Source organism: Lissotriton vulgaris, unplaced genomic scaffold, assembly GCF_964263255.1.
Source record: "Lissotriton vulgaris unplaced genomic scaffold, aLisVul1.2 SCAFFOLD_4817, whole genome shotgun sequence".
Classification (NCBI taxonomy): Eukaryota; Metazoa; Chordata; class Amphibia; order Caudata; family Salamandridae; genus Lissotriton; species Lissotriton vulgaris.
The window spans coordinates 1-19,293 of NW_028249266.1; the positions used below are offsets into that span (position 1 = coordinate 1).

Consider the following 19,293-nt stretch of genomic DNA (forward strand, 5'->3'; position numbering starts at 1 on the left):
GAATCTTAAATTTTTCTTCTAGGTTATTGATGTTTAAATAATTTCTTAAGAATTAAAAGATAAAGGGCGACCTCTGACCCTGCCACCCAGCTGCTCCTCCCTCCCGTCAGCACTCTTAAGGAGTCCTCGCAGCAGCGCAGGGAGCGACCTCTGACCCTGTCTACAGGTTAGGTTGCCCCAACGCCGCTGCCACCTGCTCTCCCTGGTTGCCCGCTGCCTCCTTGCCGCTTGTTTTTCCCGACGCTGCTCCCTGCGGCCCCGCCCCCTGGACCCCCCTGCATCCCCATTCGCCACCCCGCTCCCGCCACCCAGCTGCTCCTCCCTCCCGTCAGCGCTCTTATGCAGACCACGCAGCGACTGCGCACAGCGGGCGCGCCTAAGGCAAGCCCGTCTGCGCCTGTACCGCGCCCAGTGCCAGGAGCCCTGGACCTCGACGATGCAAGCCCTCATGTCGGGCCTACGATGCCGCCACCCTCCACGCACTCAACACCGGTCGGAACCCCGCCAGCTACAGAGCCACCCCGAAACGCACCAACGGACCCTTCACCTGCCAAACCTGCAAGCTCACCTGCCTCCGGACCTGCACCGCACCCGCAAGGCCAAGCACCAGCAACAATCACCTCAAGTGCATCCTGCTTAATACCCGCTCCGTCCACAGACACGCCATCGAACTCTGGAACCTCCTCGACACAACATCACCAGACGTCCCCTTCCTCACAGAAACGTGGATGAACGCCTCCTCAGCCCCCGACATCGCCATAGCCATCCCGGAAGGCTACAAGATCACCCTGAGGGACCGCATCAACCAAACCGGAGGAGGCATCGCCATCGTCCACAGAAACACCATCCGCATCACGACCAACTCCGAAGACGCCCTCACTGCCGCCGAGCACCTTCACTTCCAGATACACATCGACCCCAAGGCCACCCTCAGAGGCACTCTCATCTACAGACCCCGCGGACCACGCACACAATTCAGCGAAGCCATCGCAGACTTCATCAGCCCGCACGGCCTCACCTCCTCAGACTACATCCTCCTAGGGGACCTCAACTTCCACCTGGAGAACAGCAATGACAGCAACACCGCCGCCCTGCTGGACAACCTCGCCAACCTCGGACTCAAGCAACTGGTGCATACCCCCACCCACTACACCGGCCACAACCCTGACCCCGTCTTCTCCTCCAGCAAGCACATCTCCTTCACCACTCCACCGGACTACACTGGACTGATTACAGCTACATTCACTTCAACTTCAGGAGAACCACGACCCACCACCACCCGCAACAGGTTCCCCGCAGAAGCTGCAGCAAGATCACCGCCGACCAGCTCACCACCTCCCTCAGCCAGAACACTCCCACCAACACAACGGACCCCAACGAAGCAGCCCGCAACTTCACACAGTGGCTCACCAACTGCGCCGATGACCTCGCACCATTGAAGAACCCTCCCAGCAGACCCGGCAACAAGAAGGCCTCGTGGTTCACCAACGAACTCAAAACCTCCAAGAAAAACTGCCGCACCCTCGAGGAAGCCTGGCGCCACAACCAGACAACAGAAAACATGACAGCCCTCAAGAATGTCAGAGTTAGGAAAAGTCTATAGCAAAGTGACAGACATTGATTAGATAATACAATTTACGTTTTTTTGTAAATAAAAACCTAGAATGAAACAGTATATTAAGTCCACTTGTGTACAGAAACCAATGAGCAAAATAATTTCTGATAGAGCTTTATTGTTTATTGTTGTTGACTATTTTTCTTTTGTTTTTTACTGTTTTTTGTATATATCGTTTTTATAAGTGATTATGGGGCAGATGTATCAAGAAACCATTTTGCACTTCTCTAATAGCGATTGTTAAGGAATCGCTATTTGAGAAGTGCAAAATGGTATGTATGTAGAATTTCGCTATTTTTTAGCGATTCCTTACAATTCCTTAATTGCGATTAGCAAATTGCTAATCGCAATTAAGGAATAATTTTCCCATTCATTTCTATGGGCCAGGAGGCCCATGGGAATGATTGTGCAGTAATTCTCAAATTGCGAATTCGCAATTTGCTAATCGCAATTTGAGAATTATTTCAAGGGTGCAGGGGTGTCTCAAAGACACCCTGCTGCACCCCTCAAATCTACATGTGTGTGCATGTGGCACACATACATGCCCTATGGGCATGTATGAGTGTCACATGCCACCCTTACAAATGCCAATTAGGGCATTTTTGTAAAAAATCGCAATTTACCACCAACTACAAGTTGATGGTAAAATGTGATTTTTTTACACAAATTCGCACACCAAAAATGTGTCATACATATCATTTAAGGAATCGCAAAATTTGCGATTCCTTAAATGCTATGCAAAAGAAGGAATCGCAAATAATTGCGATAAAATAAATTGCGATTATTTCATACATGTGAAATATCGCAAAACGGCCGTTTGCGAGTCGCAAAGGCCGAAAATCTGCGATTTTCAGCCTTTGCGAGTCGCAAAAGCCTTGATACATCTGGCCCTATGTGTTTAAATTTTATATAGTCTTGAATTAAAAAACACAAAAGAGAAAATACAAAATCAATAGACATGAAACATATATACAGTGATGAAGGCAAAGCGGTAGACACCACTACGCGCGTTTCGGCTCTTGAGCCTTCTTCAGGTGACCGTCTATTGTTAGAGTTTCAAAGAGTCCAGGACTCACAGTTAGGTGTGGCGTGGATATAAAAGGTCAGTCGGTAAAGGCAGCTTCTAAAGATCTTGAGATGTGGAACGATGTAGTCCTATAGCTTGTCATATGATGTTATGACATCAGAGAAAAGGAGGTGGTAGAATAGTGTAGTGGAGGTAGCTTAGATTCAGATCGTTATTTGTGTTGACATTTGTAGAAGCTCCACGAGGATAACTTCCAGTGAGTAGATGGTAAGGTGATGAGAGCAATAGTGAAGGAAGCGAGTATTTATCTCCACAAGTTGATAAAATATCCGGAGCACAAATATTTTGTATCCACCTAAAGATAAAGTAGAAAGGATGTCCCAGGAGCGGAAGATACTATGGAGGATGATCTGGTCATAGCATTGCCCGTGAGGTTTGATGAAGATAGTGACGCTCCTGGTAGAAAAGGACTGGTAGCAGTACTCGACCGCCAAAAGACCGCACACCGGTATGCTAGAATGCAAGCAAGCCCTCAAGAATGTCACCCCCATACACCACCAGCTGATCCGCACCACCAAAAGTGCAACATTCAAAGAACGACTGGACAACAACACCCACAACTGCAAGGAACTCTTCAGCATTGTCAAAGAGCTCTTGAACCCCAACGCCTGCAACAACAACATCACACCCTTGCAAGACCTCTGCGACTCACTCACCTCGTTCTTCCACCGCAAAATTGCTGACATATACAACAGCTTCGCCGCACAGACGACGCAGCCAACCACCGAACCAGCGCCCCCCACCACCACCCTCTGCAACTGGACACCAGTCAGCACCGAAGACACCACCCGCACGATGAACACCATCCACTCCGGATCCCCAACCGACCCCTGCCCGCACCACGTTTTCAACAAGGCCGACTCCATCATCGCACCTCAACTCATCATCAACATCTCCTTCGCCACCGCCACCTTCCCGGAGAACTGGAAACATGCTGAGCTCAGCGCCCTCCTGAAGAAACCCACCGCGGACCCCACGGACCTCAAGAACTTCCCACCCATCTCGCGCCTCCCTTTTCCTGCCAAAGTCATCGAGAAGACCGTCAACAAACAACTTGCTGCCTTTCTCGAGACAAACGGATCCCTCAACCCCTCATATTCCGGTTTCCGAGCTAACCACAGCACCGAGACCGCCCTCATCGCAGCCATCGAGGACATCAGATCCCTGCTTGACAACGAGGAAACAGCTGCCCTCATCCTCCTGGATCTCTCAGCAGCGTTCGACACAGTATGCCACCGCACACTAATACAGCGCCTCAGCAACATCGGAATCCAAGGGAAGGCACTGGAGTGGATCGTCTTGTTCCTCACCGGAAGAACCCAGAGAGTCCGCCTCCCCCCGTTCCGATCAGCGGCCACCGAAGTCATCTGCGGCGTACCTCAAGGATCCTCGCTCAGCCCCACCCTCTTCAAAGTCTACATGAGCCCCCTCGCAGCCATCACACGCCAACACAACCTCAACATCATCTCCTACGCTGACGACACCCAGCTGATCCTCTCCCTCACCAACGACCCCGCCACCGCCAGAGCCAGCCTCCAGGAAGGAATGAAAGACGTCGCAGAATGGATGAAGTCCAGCCGCCTGAAACTGAACTCAGACAAGATGGAAGTCCTCATCCTGGGATCATCCCCCTTCGCATGGGACAACTCCTCGTGGCCCCCTGCCCTGGGCACTGCCCCCAAGCCAACGGACCACGCACGTAACCTGGGTTTCATCCTGAACTCCTCCCTCACAATGACCAAACAAGTCAACGCCGTCTCGTCATCCTGCTTCAACACCCTGCGCATGCTCCGAAAGATCTTCCAATGGATCCCCACCGAAACCAGGAAGACGGTCACCCAGGCCCTCGTCATCAGCCGACTGGACTACGGGAACCCCCTCTACGCGGGAACCACAGCCAAACTACAGAAAAGACTCCAGCGCATACAGAACGCCTCTGCACGACTCATCCTGGACATCCCCTGCCACAACCACATCTCTGCCCACCTGAGAGGCCTGCACTGGCTCCCTGTCAACAAGAGAATCACGTTCAGAGTCCTCACCCATGCACACAAGGCTCTCCACGACTTGGGCCCCAAGTACCTCAACAACCGCCTCACATTCTACACACCCACCCGCCAGCTCCGCTTGACCAGCCTCGCCCTCGCCACCGTCCCACGCATACGCAGAGCCACCGCCGGAGGAAGGTCTTTCTCCTACCTGGCGCCCAAGACATGGAACTCCCTCCCCATCCACCTACGACTGACCCAGGACCATCTCTCCTTCAGGAAACAACTCAAGACCTGGCTATTCGAGCAGTAGCGGATCCCTCCCCTCCCAGCGCCTTGAGACCCTAACGGGTGAGTAGCGTGCTTTACAAATACACCTGATTGATTGATTGATTGATTATGCTAGGAGATTTAGTCTTTAAATACAAATTAAATAAATGGAGAATTAAGCTGGTCTTGTTGTCCTTTAGTTAACTTTTACTAGGTGATTCATTGACAAATAATGGTGGAGTGTTTTAAATGTTCTTAATTCAAAACCATGGTATCAAAAATAAACTGCAGATGTAAATAATGTATACAATTTGGTTTTAGACACTCTGCTATAAACCCGTAGTTCTCCTTTGGTCTTTTTTTAAAAAAAAATTATTTATTGCATTTACATTGAGAACTTCAATATAAAACAACAGTCCCGCTCAAAATCCCCCCTCCCTCCCATATGACATTATGACATTGCTGACTTCCTCTGCGTGTACGGTATCATTGCATCCTTCTAACAAGTATATACACAGCCATTTAGCCAACAACCCATAACAGGGCAGGCGGCGCTCAACGATATTTGCAAATTCTACATCTGTTAAGAGACAATCTGCACAGTGCGCAACAGCAATACAAAGGCAACACTCAGAGTCCCAGCCCTGTCCCATCCTTCTTTATAGCACACAGTACACTATCACTCTGCTGCCACATCAGTCCCCTCTCTGTTAGTCAAGTAAGTTTGGTACAGGTCCCAGAAGTTTTTGGGTCTGCTAGTGGGGGGCTGTAGTTCACTATAATTTTCAGATTGAGTGCAGCAATAGAGCATGTTGTGCGCCCAGCGCTTAGGAGTGGGCAGTGGACCTCTCATCCAGCAACAAGCCGGCACCCGGCGGGCCACGAGCAGGCCCATGTCAACCAGGCGCCTAATTGCCCTCGGCAGCTTCTTGGTGTATCCTAATAGGGCCACCAGGGGGTCAGGTGTGATGAATCCTTTGCGAGCTACTTAGAGAAACGCAAGTACAATAAGCTTGCTAAGGAGAAAAGATTCTACTCACTAGAAGTAGCTTATTCATACCTGAGACCTGATTTTTATAAGCAAAATCATTATATGGATACTAATAGGAATCAGCAACAAAGAGTTAATAATTTTTCGGCTTCCTCCGAATCAGGGGGAGAGGGAGATGAGGCATTCTATGAGTCAGATGGTAATTACAACTCTGCCCAAGCTAAACGCAATCAACCTCAGACCCCTTTTTTAGGCAACCGCGGGGGGAACCGCAGTCGCCCCAGGGTGAGATTTCAACCTCAAAACAGAGGAGGTTACAAACCCCAACACCATTACCAGCAAGATCCCCAACATCTCTACCAGGAAGAGCCGCAGTTTGTCAGGGAAACCATAAACAGACAATATTGGAAGGCGGGAATGTAATCCCTATTTTCAACTTGTCTAAAACCGAGTTGAATGATCCCAGCATTAGCCTCTTATCTACAGGTCTCTCATTTGTACCTCACTGTGGTGTAAATGTTTTCGAATTACACAGCGATATTATTTCTTTTTTTCGAAAAATTGGACTCAAAAAATATTTCCTAAATGAGTCATCAAATTTGACACCTTTAGAACCAACCACTCTTAGATTACCTTCCACCTTCAGCCCCTCTTTGGACCAGGTCGGTCCTGAGGTAGCTGCTTTTGAGCTGGTTGTATTAAAGAAATTAGAAAAAACTATCCAGTTCATTCCAAAACCAGTTTACAACATCAATAAATTTGAACATGATGCCCTTAATGAACTGGCCTCCAATACATCCATCACAATTAAGAGTTGTGATAAAGGAGGCGGAATAGCGGTAATTGATTCACATACCTATGAACAAAATATGTTAAAAATGCTGGAGGATCGTACCTTTTACTGTACTGAGAAACAAAATCCCACAAATAAAGTAATTAAGGACATTTATTCTATAACAACCATGGCTTTAGAAAAAGGTTACATTAATAAGAAAGAGTTTGACTATTTGAATACTAACACAGGCAAAACTGCCTGTATATACGGCCTACCAAAAATTCACAAGGACACTACAAACCCTCCTTACAGGCCTATTGTATCCACAATAGGAACACCGACTGAAGCTCTATCCAAATATGTCGACTCTTTTCTCTGTCCCTTCATACCTAACATCCCGTCCTATATAGAAGATACTAGTGCCATGATCAGCAAGGTAGAGAATATTAGTTTTAATCCTTCTAGAGATCTCCTTGTAACTTTAGACGTCGAGTCTCTTTATAGTAATATTCCCTTGATTGAAGCAATACAGACAGTAGACTGGTTCATTGATCTCTACTCTATACCATGCCCCAAGATCTTTTTGTTACAATGTCTCAAACTGGTCCTCACAGAGAAAATTTTTGAATTCGGACAGAAACTATTCCGACAAATCAAGGGAGTAAGCATGAGGGCCTCGGTGGCGCCCTCGGTGGCAAACATCTACATGGCCGCCTTTGAGGCCCGCTTCATTTACAATGAAATAGCACCCTTCTTCGAGTCTGTCTCCCACTGGTCCAGATATATTGACGACATCGTCTTCGTCTGGACCGATGGGAGACAGACTCTGGACGAGTTCTTGTCCTGGCTTTATGTATGTGATTCAAATCCTAAATTTACCTCACATATAAGCTCGAACAAACTAGAATTCTTAGACATCTGGATTTTCCATGAGGAAGGCCAACTCAAAGTAGATCTCTTCGTGAAACCCACAGCTAGAAATACCCTCCTTCACTTCCAGAGTTTTCATCCTCTAAGCCAGAGACAGAGCATCCCCTTTTCTCAAATTTTGAGAGTTAGGCGAAACTGCTCTACTCTCCGGGACTTCGATAAACAAGCAGTGGAGATGAAAATGAAATTTTTAAACAGGGGATACCCACTCAGATTAGTGAGAGAATCATATAAAAGAGCACGCTATTACGACAGAGATTGTTTGTTAAGAAACAAACCAAAAGAAGATACAAAAAAATTGGTTTGTGTTACTCGGCACTCAACTGTAGATGCAAAATTAAACAAGTCATCAACTCCTCTTGGCACATCCTGAACAGTAATGGTACCTGCAAATTGGAGAAACCCCTTTTTGCCCACAGGCGTAACAAGAATATTAAAGACTACATTGTTCGCTCGAGGTTAAAAGGCCCTACAGACCCTACAAGGTTTGTGCAAAAATCTATAACAGGCAATCAACCCCTTAAAGGTACATTTCCATGCTCAAGCTGTAAATCGTGCGCTAATATCAGCGAAGGAGTCTCTTTTACCCACAATGGATATACAGCTGATGCCAAAAATATGTACAATTGTAAAACCTCAAATGTTGTATATTTTTTACAGTGCCCTTGCTCCATGGACTATGTAGGTGAGACAGCTCGTATAATTCAGACACGATTGACTGAACACCTTTCAGCCATCAGGACTAGGAAGACAACTGCACCAATAGTAAAACACTTTCTGGACCATGGACATGGCCCGGACGATTTCAAATGGCGCATACTTGAAAAAATCAACGTGCCAGACGAAAAAGGAGGTGAAGCGATTCGAAAAAAACGTGACGTTTTTTGGATTTTTTCTTTAAACACATTTCGTGAGGGATTAAACAGCGAAATCCCGTGGGAAAACGCGATTATATAGGGACGATTTTCTGCAAGATTTTTAGTAATTTTCAATGTAACTGTCTTTTTATATTTTAATTATTTTCCATCAACATTACTCCATGAATGTCCAATTAATCGGAGTATACACATATGGATATGTATAGAAAGATACATTTTTTTTTAAAAAGAATATGCTGAAAGAGCAGAAACGAATCACCATATATTCTGCTTTCCTCCTTCCAAAGAGGATATCCGGGTCTGCCTCCGTTTTATTTTTTTATTTTTTCATTTTTAGAATCACACAAATAGGAAGGTCTATTTATTACTTTCACCTTTTTGAAAATGTGCCGCCATTTAAATTAACCTATGTAGCGCTTAGAACATGTATTGCTCTTTGAGATTGCATCGCTACAGGTTGTCTGTAAACCCATAGTCTTTCTCCACGTTCTATTCTTAATTGTGATTATGTGACCACGTTAATTACTTTCACATGTCGAGATAAAAGGACGTCCGTAATGCAAACCTTTTAACCACATAACGGGAATTCGCTTAAGACATCCGCTTGCCTCCACGCGCTGGAACCCATAGCACCAAAGGTACGCAGATTAGATTAGAGTAGAGTGCAACAAAGCAAGATAGTCTTTTTTATGTTAAGTGCTAACGTAGCGTTGCACAATTAATTAATTTCAGGTTCTGACTCGGTGTTAAAACCCTCGACACTCCGTAGAGTCTGGCCAGTCTCCGTTGAAGCCTTATCACGGCTTCGATATAAGGTATGTAAACGAGAATACAATCTCGTAAAGCAAGTTATCCGTATTTATGCTGCCGTTTTGGTAAAATATAATACCGCAGCACTATATATCTTTTTGGTTTCAGGATCGCTTCGATAATTCAGACGCTACACAGAGACCGGCCCGTTTTTCTTTGAAACCTTATCACGGCTTCATCCACAGCCCTAGATCATTAAAGCTATCCGAATCGATTTGTCATTAATCGTTCCAATTTGGAAACACTTATTGTTTTTCGGTAAGAATCTTTTACCAGCTAGCTATGCATAACCTGTGTTTTGGTTGAAACGTGACATGCTAAGATTACGCCTTCATCTGTTCACAGCTTAATGTTGATTTCAACACGAAAATAGTAAACACAGCTAAAAATACTCTGTGGAGGCGACGGCATTACACGCTTTTCTAATCAGGTAAATAGATTTCCGTATATTCTCGACATACTTAGCAATTTGGAATATTCAATCTCAACCCAGTTAATGTATGAGCCAAATAAATATCGTGCTACATACCTTTTGTAGGTTATACAACATCATTATCGTTTTCCGATAACTATCAAATACAACTTAAAATAAGAAGCACGAACCTGACAAGCAGTCGCTGTCCCTTAGGTATGTCCTCCTTTTAAAACTGGATATTATTAGTTAACGTGTTAAGCTGTAGAGTTTCATCTCTTGATCTTACAATTTAATACAGAAATCCATCAACTTAAAACGCCAATCTTTATCTTTAAGTGTTTGGCAGAAACAGAACCCCTTGGCAACGCCCATCGAAATCGTAGTGACCCAGCTACGGGTAAGCATGTTAAAGAGTTAATATAACACCCAGTAGACGATACGGTATCTCTCCTTTTCTCCCCCTTAGTTAAAAATTAATTTTCTTTTGAAATATTCATCATTATATATAACTAGCTATGAACATCTTGATGAAAAGCCTATACTTCTCATTTGCAAATCATTTCAACTAATGTAATGTTGTAAAACTATAGAGAATGCTAGGGACGACAGCCCAGTGCAGCTACTACAGGAAAATAACTTTAAATGTCAAAGTTTTTTTCTTATGTTGTCATTCCTAACATTGCCTCAGCGTCTAATCTTTTATAGTTTACCTATAGCTTACTAGGGCTTTGTATTTTTATACTTATGAATTCTGTGTCACTTGGTCTATCTGCCCCTTATCCTCTATTTTTAGGTTAAGGAAAAGTTATTAATAACTGTGTGGTTACCTACCTTCTATTTGATAACTTACCACAACTATATCATCCCTTCCAAGTCAACTTTAAGCCAATTTTTGGGCTTAAAGTAGAGGCCTCCATCCTACCCCCCATTAAATTGGGCCCCTGATTGCATTAAATATAGGACTCATCTACTCTGCACAGCTTCCTTCTCATATATTTTTAAAGAAAAATAGTGATGCATTTCTTGTATAATTTTTGCTTGTTTGTTTTTTAATAATTATGTTTAATGTTTAATTCTTTACCTATTGAAGGAATAGGACTTTTTAACTTGAATACTAATTTGTACTCTTAATTTTCAGAAAATTGAATTCTGTCTTGACAATGGCGCTGGTCGCCGAAACGCGCGTCGACACACAACTTATATTTCACTGTCAAAGAATTCACAAGTGTTGTTCTATTAAACCCAAGATTACTTTGTAATTCTTAAGTTTATTAGAAATGGTTTTATAATTTTATAAATGTTTTTTTTATTAAATTTCTTGTCTATCCTTCAAGTGATGTACATGTCAATGTTTATATGAACTATAAAATAAATTGCTTAATAAAAATAAGTTTTTAATTGGAAGCTGTTCAGTCCTAGTTTCTGTCCTACCACAATTGTGTGGGCAATCTACTGTTACCACCTAGGTTGCTTTTGTCACAGTGATGACAACCTCCGTCAGCTCAATATCAGTGAAAAAAATTCCCAAAAGTCCCAGACGCCAGGGCACTGCCAGGCGAGGTGTAGAAAGTCTGCATCTGGGGCACTGCACCTCTCGCAGTGCGCAGGATCCCTCAAGCCATATCTGCAGAGTCTAGCTGGGGTGTAGTACACCTGATTCAGGAATTTGAAGTGAACCAGCCTATGCCGGCCATTGAGTGATGTTTTCTTAGTGTTAGTACAGCAATATCGCCACGTGTTATCATCCAAAACAGTGTTTAAATCAGTCTGCCATGCAAATCGCGCCTTAGTGTATGAGTGTTGTGTACTCGCTTGCGTTAGTTTGTATAGATTGGACAGCAGTTTACGGGGAGAGGCAGTTTTACTGACATATGTGAGTTCCGGAACTTCAGGGGGTTCTGCCATGTCCCCGCCTAGTAGGTCACTGAAAGCGCGGCGCACCCTGTGGAACTGGAATCGTGTCAGGAGTGGGGGCGCGTCACAGGCTCCCAGGGCCTGTTCCCATGTCTTTGCAACCCCGTCAATGAATAGATCACCCGCCATTTTTATGTTCAGTTTCTGTAAGGCAATGTCTACTCCTTTCTCCTTAAGCGGGGGCAACCTTCTGGCCCAGTCTACTGGCATCTCCGGTGAATATAGCAGCGCGCCATTTTGCATCTGTAATAGGCTATGCCATGTAAATGTAAATGTATTTGAGCTTATATAGCGCACAGCTACCCGCAGTGGGTTTCCCGGCGCTTGCTTAGGGAACCCGTCCTGGTATTCCCCTGTGAGATAACCCCGGCAGGGTATCCACAAGGTGAAAGCCAGGCATCCCGCCGCGAGGGGCCGTTGTGGAGATTAAGGAAGCTATTGCCCAGAGTAGTAGAGTGTGAGTCGAGAAGGCACCGGAGCGAGAATTATCGAGTCCGTGGAATTTTATTTTAGCCCAAGACCCGCCGAGGCGGGGAATTGAACCCTTGGTCCAGGGCCGATCTCAGCTTCCGGGTCTGCCGCCTCTAACCCCTGAGCCACACTTCTCCACTTCTCCACTGCCATTCATGATTTGTGGCTGTAACAGAGTCCAATAGGCCCGTTCTGCGATCTAAGGATTGGAAGATCGTATGTGGGAGTGAGTTAGGGCTTGCAAAGAGAGTCTCCATGCGGACATGCGATATGTTCCGGTCCCCATGTAGCCAAGTGTGCAGATGTACCGCCTGAGCCACACGTTAGTATGCCTCTAGGTCCGGGGCTCCAAGCCCCCCCCCATAGAATATGGCATAGTGAGTATCGTCCACCGGACAAACGGTTGCCCGCCCGCCCAGGCTAGTTTGGTCATCTGCTGCTGCAGCCGTGCAAAGAATTATTTGGGGAGAACCATTGGGGTGGTCATGAACAGAAAAAAAAATCTAGGGAGCACAACCATTTTAATTTTGATATGCGTCCCATTAAGGACAAAGGAAGCTTACTCCAGGTAATTACGTCATCTTCTAGCTTACTGACAGCAGTGCCATAGTTAGCTCTAAATAGGATTTCCGCATCCGTGTGTAACTGGATCCCCAGGTAACGGACCGAAGCAGTGGTCCACTGGAGTGGATATTCCATAGGTGTGGGCTGAGTGATCGAAGTCAGTGGAAAAGCTAGCGATTTAGTCCACTTGACCCTCAAGCCAGAGAGTGCACCAAAGCGAACCACCTCCCTGAGCACCGATGATAGGTTATTATCAGGGTCGCGTACATACAGCAGGGTGTCGTCTGCATACATTGACACTATGATCTTATAGCCTGGGAAACCTATGCCCTCATTTCCATGGTATTCTCGCAGAGCGCACGCCAGTGGTTCAGCCACCAGTGCATATAGGAGGGGCGAGAGTGGGCACCCTTGCCTAGTAGCTCTACTGATGGGGAAAAAAGACGAGCCCGCGCATTGTGATATAGTGCTCCCATCATCTGTAGAAACGGCTGCCCTAGACCCATGCGCTGCAGTACCACACACATGAATGGCCACTCCACCGAGTCAAAGGCCTTTTTCATATCAAGAAATACAGCCAGTGCTTTCCTGTCCTGCCTCACATGCTGAATCGTGCCCAGGACCGTACGTATGTTGTAGACTAAGTTCCTACCAGGAATAAATCCAGCTTGCTCCGGGGCTACCAGACGCTCAGCGAGGAGCACCAGACGGGTGGCCAAGACCTTGGCAAACAGTTTAGTATCAACATTCAGCAGCGACAGAGGTCTATATGAGCTACACTCATCGTGAGGCTTCCACGGTTTCAGAATGGTGACAAGGAGTGCCTCCCTCATAGAGTGGGGCATGCTGCCGTCCACACATGTCATCAAAGAGAGTCGACAAGTGCGGGAGTAGTTGATTCTTAAAAGCTTTGTAGAAGCCCGCCGTAAGTCCATCCGCTCCCGGAGCACTGCCTGACCTCATGCTGGCCAGCGCATCAAGGATTTCATCCTTTTCAATAGGAAGCATGAGGAATTCCCTGTCTGAGTTGGTCAATGTGGGGATGTCAATGTGGCCAAGATAGTCATTAATTTCCTCTTCCAGATCACTGCACTTGGAGGAGTACAGATCTGAGTAGTATCCTTTAAAGACATCAGCTATATCCCTCTCGTCTGTAAGCGGCTCTCCAGCGGCAGATTTCACCCCCGTAATGTGCTGGCGCTGTCTTGCACCCTTAATTAGATTGGCCAGAACCGCACTTGGCCGTTCACTTTCGCCGTACACCCTGGCAGTGGCATATTTGCCCATGTGTCTAACCTCCCTATCTGCTTCTTCATGATATTCTGCGAGCAAGGTCTTAATCTCTTCCCCCACTGTTTTGTCTACCAGGTTGCGCTGTCTACGCTCCAGCTCGCCTAGTTGTTCCTCAAGGTCTGCCAGTCTCCGCCGAATGGACTTAAGTATGCCTGAGTGTTTCGACATCGCAACCCCTCGAATATAGACCTTGAAAGCATCCCAGACCACCTGGAAGCTATCCACCGAGCCAATGTTAGTTTCAAAGAATACATCTACGGCCTCAGCCAGCTCTCCCCTAAACACCGGGTCCAAAAGAGAATTAGGCTGAAACCTCCAAGTGAATGGCGTTATGGATTTACCTGGGATGCGTAGTTCCAGCAGCACTGGCGAGTGATCAGACAGGGTTCTGGGCAACCCTCTGCAGTCTCTAATTCTGTCAAAGTGGGAAGAGGGAGCGAGCCAATAATCTATCCTGGTATGGGCATCGTGATATGCTGGGTAATGCGTGTACCCACCCTGCTGAGGATTGCGAGAACGCCATACGTCCCCCAATCCAGGCAGATCATTGCACTCTGCAGCTCTAGAGCAGCGGCCGTAGGTCTGCGAGCGGGTCCGGATGACCTATCGAGAGTCGGGTTCATGTTGAGGTTGCAATCTCCCCCCCACAGCAGCATGTATCTCTGGTCATATTGTTTGGCCTTGGCAGCAAGGGTCTTATAGAATTCCGGTGAATCAAAGTTTGGGCCGTAGGTGTTGACAATGGTGAAGTCTATGGCAGGGCCATGGCATCTAGATATTACGAATCTGCCTTCAGCGTCTGCCTCCAGGGTTTGAATCTGCAATTTGGACTTAGGGTTTACCGATGTCAAAACCCCTCTGGAGTTGGAGGTGAACCCTGCTACAGAGATATTACCCTCAAGCCCCCATCATCTGAGAATGTGACTGTGTGTAGGGAGATGCGTTTCCTGGAGCAGGGCAATGTCTATATGTTGTCGCTGTAGATAACTGAGGACTTTCCTGACTTTGCAGTGGTCATTTAGGCCTCAGACATTCCAAGTAAGTGCCTTGAGTCTAGGTGTGTGTGATGTCCCGCTTTCTAAGGTGGAGTCAGCCATAACACAATACCGTTGGGCATAAATTGAGCAAACTTACGCCAGTGCCTATCGCATTCACAGAGTATAGAGCCAGATAGATCAGATCCCCAAAAGTAACTAAACAATCCCCACTCAAACAAGTCCAACCCCCCCACCCACAGCAGACCAACCCCAATTCGGCCTTGCATGATTAGACCCTCAGGTGTCCCCCCCCCTACCCCGTTATACAACAAGTGAAGCCCCACTGTGAGGCAGAAAAGACATACAGCGCAGGGGCCGAGGTCGCCAGGCAATCAGTAACCAAGTGGTTTCCAATCAAGCCTGAGAGCCGCCTCACGCACCGCCGCCATAAGGATCAAGAAAGTTCAAAAAGTGCCTTTACAGCACTGAATAGTCACCCCGGGCTGGAGAACTGGGGGCACAGCCACCCCCAACCGCGGCGCCTGCACCTTCCTCGACGGGTATCAAAGTTTGGCCACTAGCCCCCAAGACCTGGCACAGGTAAACATGTGTATCAGAACAGTCTCACCGTAAGTCTGTTGTGGAGACAACACGTCTCCAGACCGCTTCAGATAACTGGTCGCCTGGGCTGATGCGCAGGTATGTCCAGCCCGATTGTCAGGCTCAAGCACGAGTCAAAGCACCTTAACTAAATGGGGGGGGGGCCAAGACGACCTGCTACTTATGTTGGTATCCTGCCTCACTCCTGATCGTCGAGTTGACTCCCACCGACCTCTGCATCCGGGCGGTTACCATTGTCTCTTCGATAGTCCTTTGCCCACCCTTTCAGGGCCTGCTGTAGTGCTTTTGGGTCCGTGAACAAATGGGAGTGACCCTGTCGGTTTATCCTAAGCTTTGCAGGGTAGAGCATGGCATAATCCAGTCCAAGTTCCCGGAGCTGTTTTTTATATGGCGCAAAGTGTCTTCTCTCCTCCTGCACCCTAGCAGTGAAGTCCGGATACAGGGAAATGGCGGACCCCTCATACTGCAGGCTTTTCTTATCATGGGCAATTCTTAGGGCAGTGTCCCTATAATTTAAGAGCTTGGCTATGATGGGTTGCGGTGGGGCCCCTGAGCGACGGCGTGGACCCAGCGAGCGGTGGGCTCTCTACGATGAACACCAGTGAAAAAACGTCGTCTCCCAGTGACCAAGAGTTTCTCCACAAATTTTTCCATGTTCCCTGTCTGCATCGTTTCCGGTAGGCCCGTGACTCGTATGTTGGTCCGCCGAGAGCGGGCCTCCAAGTCCTCAGTCTTATCTTGAATGACTTGTAGTAACTGGTTTATGGTCTGCCGGTCTTTATCCAGCTCCGTTTGGGCCTCCTCCACCTCCGTGATTCGACGCTCGGACATGTCCAGGCGCTCCGCGTGTATGTCCACGCGCTCCACCATGCGGTCCATGCAGTATGTGAGGGCGTCTATTTTAGTGCCAATAGATGTTATACTGTCTTGTATGCCCTTCTCCATAGACCGCAGCATAGTTTTTATATCCGAGTAGTCTGCGCCTTCAACGCCATTCGTGGAGGAGATCTGGGCTCCCTCCTGCAGGTCACTCGTCTTGGCACGGTGGTTCTCGAGCTGGAGTTTGATTTGGGTCTTGTCTCCTTTCCCCATGGCGGCAATCCTGCTGGAGTGGTACCACACCTCAAGGCTTCCAGGCCGCGTAGGTTCCAAAATGGCGGGTGATGTACTAGGAGCCCGATATAGGGGGTCGATTGTAACTCCCTTTCGGCTGCACTCCGTAGCCAAATCTGTTAACCTCCAGGTCCGCCCCATGTGTCGAGGGCCTCGCGATTGTTTATATCGCCACAGTCATTCGGTCAGGAGTCCGGCTTACGAAGTCTGTCGGACCCAGGCAGTCGCTCCAGGCCGCATGTTGAAGCACGCCCCCAGGCATCTGATTCACTCGAGTCCGCTGTCTGGGGCCTGGTTCACAGCCCGGCTCCTCTAGTGTGAAAGCGGCATGGAGCAGCGCCCAGGAGCAGTCAGCACCTGCAGTATCAATAATGTTGCCGAAGACTCGGCGAAAATCAGGATAAATTACGGATTTTACTGGCGGCGGTGCGGAGCTTGGGTTTACGCGTCCGCCATCGTTGCCGGCAAGCTCCGCCCCCCCCCCAGCTCTCCTTTGGTCTTCATCGAATCCTCGGAGCAGGGTAAATGTGTGTATGAGTGACTCGCAGTGTTATGGGCCCCACTGATGAGTAATGTGTGAGAAGCTCCCTGGGATAAGGTGATGGTTTTACAGAGAATTTCTGGAGTCGCGCTGCATCAGTTAATTACATGGTAGCAGAGTATAGGTTGCTATAGGTTAACTAGAATATATGATGTATAGAGTAGAGTATATGTAATTTTGATGTACAGAATTTATAAGTAACATCTGTTAAATTCGTATTATGTTATATGTAGTCTGGAAAAGGCTTCTGGAAAGTGAGGGAAGCTGGTCACTCTGTCTACCCGCAGAGGAAGTGTGGTAAGTGAAGTTGCACATCACATAGTCTGCAACCTGTGAAGTCTTGGGTCTGAGTATAGGGATCATTGCGTGTTCTGTCTTAAATCTCTACCTGGAGAGAGTAATAAAGTTTAACCTAAGCTTGAGAGAAGGGTAAGGTAGAGGGAAGTGCTACTTTATCGGCAAAATAAAAAATTCTGTGGTAGAGAAGAGGTAAGCGCTGTCTACTGGAAATACAGAATACTTGCGTGATTGAGGAAACTATCACTTTGGTTTTAGCGAAACAGACGAATTAAGTTGTTTTATGTCGTTAGTAACTGATTATGCTGTAAAAAAGTGTAAATACAGTGTGCCGCTGAATTTTGTAAAGGAGGAGTCAGACGAAGCTGCAGAAGCCTGAGCAGGGCTGACGTCAAAAGTGTCGCTCTGGGATTGGTCCACATTATCAAGACAGAGTAAGGACTGATTGGTGCATCAGTGAAAGCAGCAAAATAATTAGTTAAGCACTAAGGAAACGTATCTTGTTCTAATTGGTGCGTTAGTGTGAACCGTGCTGTGATAGGCTGGTGTTACAAAACAGTTTACAGTAGAGTGCGCGATCGTTTGAAAGACAGGAAATTAACAGAAAAATAGAGTTTTATTATGGAGCGGAGAGAGAAAAATCTTCGTGGGTTCAAAAGTTGAAAAATGTGTTAAAAAAAGATATGATAATTGAGACAAGAGAGGGAAAATTACTTCCTCCGCCTAAAACGCCTGCATCATACATCATGACAAAATATGGCTACCATACATGTATATGGTTAGAGAATTGAGCGAGATATACTAATAATGATGGTGCATTAGCTTTTCCAGAAGTAAGATCTTTAAGTCTTGCAGTGTTAAGAAATGTGAGAGACAAGAGGATGAAGCTTGAACCAAGACCTAGACCGACTCAGTTTGAAGCATTAGCTGAGTGGGAAGATGAGATGCATGATTTGGAGCAAGAAAGGTTTGAGGACTACATAGGACCAAAGAATAGATTTCGTGGATTTTGGAGAGAAACTCATGAGAATAGAATGTGGAGATGGAGAAATGCTAATATGTGTGATGGGATGTATCCAGTTAGAATGGTTGATGAAGGGGTAGGAAGAAAATGCATGGAAAAGAAAAATAATGTGGAGACAGGAAGGAAAGGTTATGAGGATTGTGAATCAGAGGATACAGTGCTGGAGGAGATATTAAATAGAAGACCATCACCATATCAACGAAGTTCTATAAGTACAACCCCAAATGCTCCACCAATGGAGGGTAGGTTTGCAGAAACTCCAAGGCAATTTTCAAAGACCTTCCAGAGAGAGTAGAAATGAGATATGATTCCGATGTTGCATTAATAGAAACCAGATTTACTGATACACCTGAGCAAAGCGATGAAACAAGGAAAAATGTGCTCAGAATAGAGAGACAAATTGAATAACAACCAAGTACTTCTGAATATATACGTTCAACAAATTAATTAACTGAAAAGATACTAGAACTCACAAAAAATATAGAAGCTGTAACTGTTCTGGTAACAATAGGTCCTGTAATTCCAGTGTTTGAGAATCAGAAAATAAAAGAATCGTCTTTAACTATTCATTTGAATCAGAGTTTACAAAAAGTGAAGGAAAAGGTTTGTCCAGACTTGTCAGAAGTTAGGCGTACATGTCATATGACACCACCAATCAAAGTCTTTCGCATAAGTTCCCAACAGGTGCAGAATCTGATTCCATGACTCCTGGGAAAAGT

General features: G+C 46.5%; 1 long non-coding RNA gene across 1 annotated transcript; it reads left to right on the forward strand.

The window, feature by feature from the left end:
* The first annotated feature begins 9,076 nt into the window (after window positions 1-9,076).
* On the forward strand, window positions 9,077-11,161 carry LOC147663633 (uncharacterized). Its single transcript, XR_015305264.1, has 7 exons — window positions 9,077-9,172; window positions 9,267-9,349; window positions 9,453-9,602; window positions 9,690-9,774; window positions 9,883-9,972; window positions 10,096-10,156; window positions 10,898-11,161. It is a non-coding gene; the product is annotated as an uncharacterized LOC147663633 (long non-coding RNA).
* The last annotated feature ends 8,132 nt before the right edge of the window (window positions 11,162-19,293 follow it).